This window comes from Artibeus jamaicensis, unplaced genomic scaffold (assembly GCF_021234435.1).
Source record: "Artibeus jamaicensis isolate MK-2021 breed Jamaican fruit bat unplaced genomic scaffold, CSHL_Jam_final scaffold_1031, whole genome shotgun sequence".
In the NCBI taxonomy this organism is placed as follows: domain Eukaryota; kingdom Metazoa; phylum Chordata; class Mammalia; order Chiroptera; family Phyllostomidae; genus Artibeus; species Artibeus jamaicensis.
In genome coordinates this window covers 703,254-709,829 of record NW_026522026.1, presented here as the reverse complement: position 1 = coordinate 709,829, position 6,576 = coordinate 703,254, and positions in this window count along the sequence as shown.

The window sequence follows — 6,576 nt, the reverse complement described above, 5'->3', positions numbered from 1 at the left end:
CTTGTCCATTTGCTTGGAAAATTTGTTTCCAGCCTTTCACTTTGAGTCTCTGATGGTCTTTTGTCCTGAGGTGGGTCTCTTGTAGGCAGCATGTGTGTGGGTCATACTTTCTTATCCATTGAGCTATTCTGTGTCTTTTGATTGGAGCATTTGATCCATTTACATTTAAGGTTATTACTGATAGGTACTATTCATTGCCATTTTTGTACCTGTGTTCCTCTCTGTCTGTCTCTTTTCCTTCCTTTCCTTAAAGCAGACCTTTCAGTATTTCTTGTAGAGCTGGCTTGGTGGCAGCAAATTCTTTTAGACTTCTTTTGTCTTGGAAGCTGTTTATTTGGCCTTCTATCTTGATTGAGAGTCTTGCTGGGTAAAGTAGCCTTGGTTGTAGGCCTCTGTTTCTCAATACTTGGAATATTTCTTGCCAATCTCTTCTTGCTTGAAGTGTTTCCATTGAGAAGTCAGTAGCTAACCTTATTGGGACTCCCTTGTATGTTATTTCTTTTTTCTCCCTCGCTGCCTTTAAGATTCTCTCTTTGTCTTGGAATTTTGCCATTTTAATGATGATGTGTCTTGACGTGGGCCTCCTTGGGTTCCTCTTGAATGGGACTCTGTGTGAATCCTGGATTCGTGTGACTTTTTCTTTTATCAAATTAGGGAAGTTTTCTCTCATTACTCTTTCAAATATGTTTTCTATTCCTTGTTCTTCTTCTTCTCCTTCTGGTATTCCTATTATTCGGGTATTTTTACGTTTCATATTGTCTTGCATTTCTCTTAATCCCTCTTCATTCTTTCTGAGCCTCTTTTCATTTTCTTGCTCTTTTTGTGAGATGCTTCCTACTTTGTCTTCCAACTCGCTAATCCAATCCCCGCCTCATCTATTCTACTTTTGAAACTTTCTACTGTGTTCCTCAATTTGGAAATTGTATTCTTCATTTCCTCTTGTCCCTTGCTGATATTTTCTATTTTCTTTTTCATGTTGATGTAGTTTGCAGCAGATCATTATAGCTCCCCTGTAGTTTCTGGTAGTTCATTGTGAGCTCTTTGAACTTGGTAATAACCAGTGCTTTGAATTCAATATCTGATAGTTGATTAGCCTCTATTTCATCTAGTATTCTTTCTGAAGTTTCTGCTTTTTCTTTCATTTGGGGATTGTTTCTTTTTCTTTCCATTGTTTGAGACTCTTCTTGTTAGTGTCAGCTTCTAAAATTGATCTCTTCTGATGCCCTGGGTTTATGGTGTGAAATTCTGTGGTATAATTCCTGTGAATTTTAGTGGTGCAGACTCCTTCAGGTATCTTGATGTTCTCCGTCTCCACCTTCTCTTGTGTTGGTCCCTGCGCTGGTCCTCTCACTGGTAGCCTACCACTGCTGAGTGTCCCAGCTCCTGTAGCCAACTCCCTGGCACCCAGGCCCATGGCTATGGCAGTGGCACAGGGGCCGCAAGTGTCCTGGCTCCCGTAGCTGACTCTGCCTCTGTCTGGTGTTTCAGTGTCGGTCACAGTCTCTGGTCTTTTAATTTCATAAATGCTGAGTAACCGATGGTTTATTGCACTGTTTCTCTATAGATCTGCCAGGATTTTCACCCACAAGTATGGGAGCTAGAATCCACTCCGTCTTACTCCATCGCCATTTTCCCAGCATCCCCCTTAGGTACATCTTCTTTGGGACTCTCTGAGCTTCCTGAACTTCCTGGAAGTCTATTTCCTTTGCCAGATTGGAGAAGTTCTCCTTCATTTTTTTTCGAAGTAAGTTTTCAATTTATTGCTCTTCCTTTTGTCCTTCTTGCACCCCTATGATTCACATAGTGGAGTGTTTAAAATTGTCCTAGAAGTTCCTAAGCCTCTTCATTTCTTTGAATTTTAGTTTCTTCATTCTGTTCTAGTCGAATGTTTATTTCTTCCTTCTGCTTCAAACTGTTGATTTGAGTCTTGGATTTCTTAGTATCACTGTTGGTTCCCAGTACATTCCCCTTTATTCACTTTGTGTAGCTTCCTCTGTTTTGCAACCATACTCAACAATTACTGTGACCATCCTCATTACCAGTGTTTTGAACTCTGCATCTGACAGCTTGGCTATCTATTCATTGCTTAGTTCTATATTTGGAGCTTTGATCTTTTCTTTCATTTTGTCCATATTTCTTTGTGTTGGCATTCTTGTTACATGGCAAAGTGGGGAGCTTTAGATATTCACAAGGGTGGGGTCACCCAGGTTGCTGAGTTGTGGTGCTATATGTTGGGTGGGGTCTGAGAGGGAACACCTGCTCTTGTCCCTTGGTTGGCTCTTGGCTGCTTTTCAGTGAAGTCCCAGGTACTTACAAGTAAATTGGCCCCTTCTGGTGATGATTTGTACATTGGTGGGTTTGTGAACATTCTAGGACCCTGTGGGTCTCCAATGAACTCTCCGATGAGGTTGGGGGTTTCTCTTGCCACAACAATCCCCAGATTTTTACAGTCAGAGGTTTTGAGGCTTTATTTTCCCTGCTGGAAAACTTGGTTGTGTGGTCTATTTCGCTCCCTGGCTATTCCTTCTCGTTCATCCACATGCAAATGTGGGACTGCCCAGTCTGCCAGCTGCCACCTTGTGGTCTGCCAGCTGCTGCCTTGCTCTCCCAGATCTTCTAGCTGCTGCCTTGCATGAGAGTCCTCTCCACCTCTCTGCCTGTCTCAGTTCATCTGACCAGTCTGGATGAATATTTCTTTAACTTCTGGATTGTTGGACTTCCATACAGTTTTATTGTCTGGAAGTTCTGATTATTTTCTGTTTTTGAATTTGTTGTCATCCTTTTTTTGGTTGTGTGAGGAGGGAAAGTGTATCTAGCTATGCCTCCATCTTGGTAGGAAGTCAGGACCCTTTGTGTGTGTTGGCATCCAGCTGAGATTGTATAGTCCACTTGTATAATGTTTTTCTGAAATGTCCCCCCTCAGTGCTTAGAAGCCTTGATTAGGCTTGATTGCACACTAAGATATAAATTCTAGAAAACAAGCAAATAATGGGCTCAGCCAGAAATTCCTTAAAAGACAATACAGTGAAACTTTCTGTCCTAAAGCACCTTTACCCCATGTCTAAAACAGCTTACAGGTCAGTGCTGGGTTTTATGATCTGGTGGACAGTTTTCCCACATTGGCTGTTGGGACTTCTGGAATCTGTGTTTGTGTATCCAGTAAAGAAGGAAAGCCTAATGCCAAGAAGCCATAGCATTCACTCATGTACACCACATTTTTGTAATTTCTGCATATTGTTTTTCCTGCTTGTTCACATGTTTAATAATACTTCAAACTCAAAGTATACTCAGTCAAGTCTGAGTTGTCACTAAAACCAATTTGTGCTTTTGCCATAACTGCTTTTGGTGACCTATGAAAGTAGTTCACTATTCCCTTGACCCAGAAAGCTCCACAAAATCATGCAATTCAAGAGTTTCAAATTCTCATGTTCACTTTAACACCCATAAGACTTTCCAGGCCTTCAAGTGTATAAAAGTCTGAAATGCTAACAAGTATCTGAAAGATGTCCCTTTACAGAAGCCACATGTGCCATTTTGTTGTTATAATGGTGGAATTGGCAGGTGTGCTGAGGCCACACAGTGACGCTAGACACAGGCTTGGTGACCCCAGAACAGTGCTGAATTTTTGCTGCACATTCTTGAAAATGCAGAGTAATTCAGAGCTTGAGAGGTTAGATGTAGATTCTCTTCTGCTTATTCAGAACATGCAGGTGAACAATCTTCTCAGAGGCAGCACAGAATGTTCAGAGTTTGTGGGCAGCTTAACCCACACATGAGCTCTCTCTGCCACATTGAGACAAACCTACTGAAAAAGAGCAGATTGTTCCTAAACCAGAAGAGAAAATGCACGGAAGAAAAACATATCCAAGAAGAAACTAAAGAAAGAAAAACATAAGGCCTGGGAGTAAATTCAGCATAAAATAAGTGTGCATCAAAGGCAAAGCAGGAAAAAAGAAAGCTTTTTTAAACTTTCACTAGCCCTTGTGGCACAGCTAGTCTCATATGTAACTGCAATTCCTGGAGTGGCTTCTGTTTCCCATCTATTTCTGTTATTCTTTCCTGGAAAAACTGGGATCTTGGTTAAATTCAGTCCTTCCATTTATTCTGCTCTTGTATACATCCTACTTGCTCAGCTCAGTATATACACTTAAAAGTTGTTTCTCTTCTAAATTTTTATTTATTTATTTAAAGATTTAACTTATTTTTAGAGAGAGGGGAGGGGAATGAGCAAGAGAGAGGAACATCAATGTGTCATTGCCTCTCGGAAACCTTGTACAGGCCCTCAATCCAGGCATGGACCCTCACTGGGAATTGAACCTGCGACCATGTAATTTGCAAGCTAGTGCTCAATTTACTGAACTGCATCAGCCAGTGTACGTCTCTTGAAAATTTGTCAGGTTGTGCCTCTTAATTCCATCTCATGGTTCCCTAATCAAACATTAATCTAGATATTTCTGCAAAAAGGATATCTCAGATGTTATTAAATATAGATAACAACAGAGAGATGTTCCTGGATTATTTTGGTAGGCTCAATATAATCATCTAAAGTTGTAAAAGTAGATAAATTTCTTTATCTGGAGTCAGAGATCTGGTTAGGATGAAAAGGCACCAGAGGTGTGCAGGGGAGATGTCTGGCCAACATGGAGGCATCGGTGGAAATACTGTACCTTTGCACACAACCAAATTTAAGGACAGCAAAGATTTAGAAGCAAAGTACAAGCAAAACAGACAGAAATGTTATCTGTACCAAAGTCCGAATAACAACAAACCATTCATCTAGACTAGTAAGAGGGGCGGAGTAGGTGTCTGGTAGAGAATGGTCCAGACAAGAGGAGGCATTTATTTGCAACCCAGGCGGGCATGGGACAAAAACCCAGTAATGCTTGCAAGGTGGCAGGCTGACTGAGGACACACATTTGTGTGCAGAGAAAACAGACAGGTTTAAAAACAGTCAGTGAGACGGACTGTGCAACCAGGGCCCCAGGGACAGGAAATAAAGCCTAAAAGAATGGACTGGAAAAACTTTGGGGGGCTGAAGTGCCAGGAGAGGCTCTCAGCCTCAAAGGAGAGTTCACTGGAGAGACCCACAGGGTCTTAGAACAAACACAAATCCACCCACCCAGGAACCAACACCAGAAGGGCCCAATTTGCTTGTGGGAAGGGGTAGAGGGGTCCAAAATCTGAGAGAGATAGGAAAAAATGCCATTGCTCCCTCTCTGATCCTGCCCCCAGTCACAACACAGTAACTGACCTGACTTTCCCCATAGAACACGTAACCATTTGCCCCTCACACATAACAGGCTGGAACAGAGCAAAACATTGTGGCTCAAATAGAAGAACAGCTCAAAGCCCCAGAGACAATATTTCTAAGTGACCAAGTGATAGGTAATCTATTGGATGCACAGTTCAAGACATGGTAATGAGGATGCTCACTGAACTGGTTGATTTTAGTTGCAAATTAGATGAAAAAAATGAAGTCAACATTAAGTGAAATGAGGCAAAATGCACAGGGAACCTATAGTGATAAAAACAAATCTGGGACTAAAATCAATGGAGTGGACCAGAAGGAAGAAAGAAGTGATCAAACAGAAAAGAATTAAGAAAAAAAATTCAAAAAAATGAGGAGAGCCTTAGGAATCTCCAAGATATCTTTAAACATTGGATCATGAGAATTATAGGGGTACCAGAAGGGGAAGAGGAAGAGCAACAAGTGGAAAAGTTATTGGAATAAATAATAAAGGAGAACTTCTCCAATCTGGCAAAGGAAATAGATTTTCAGGAAGTCCAGGAAGCTCAGAGAGTCCCAAAGAAGTTGGACCCAAGGAGGAACACACCAAGACACCAAGATTAAAATGAAGGAGAGAATTCTAAAAGCAGCAAGATATAAGGGTACAATCATCTACAAAGGAGTTCCCATCAGACTGTTAGGGGATTTTTCAAAAGAGACCTCACAGGCAAGAAGGGGCTGGAAAGAAGTACTCCAAGTCATGAAATCCAAAGACCTACATCCAAGATTGATCTGTCCAGCAAACCTTTCATTTAGAATGGAAGGACAGATAAAGTGCTTCTCAGATAAGAGCAAAATCAAGGAGTTCATCATCACCAAGCCCTTATTATATGAAATGTTAAAAGGACTTACCTAAGAAAAAGAAGATAAAAAAGATGAACAGTGAAAGGACAGCAAACTCACAGTTATTAACAACCACACCTAAAACAAAAGCAAACTAAGTGCATAACTAGATCAGGAACCTACAGAAATGGTGATGACAGAAGGGTTAGCAACCAGGGTGTGTGAGGAAGAGAAGGGGGGAGAAGGTACAGAGAATAAGTAGCATAGATGGTACATAAAAATAGGGGGGAGGGCAAGAATAGTTTGAGAAATGTAGAATGTAAAGAACTTGTGACACATGGACCTAAACTAAAAGAGGGGAATGGGTGGAAGGAGTGTTCAGGTTGGAGGTGAATGAAGGGGGGAGAATGGGACAACTGTAATGGACTAATCATGAAATATATTTAAAAAATAAAAAAGAAGAGCTGTGCAGGGGAAATGAATGAGCCTTGAAACACTCTTTTCTA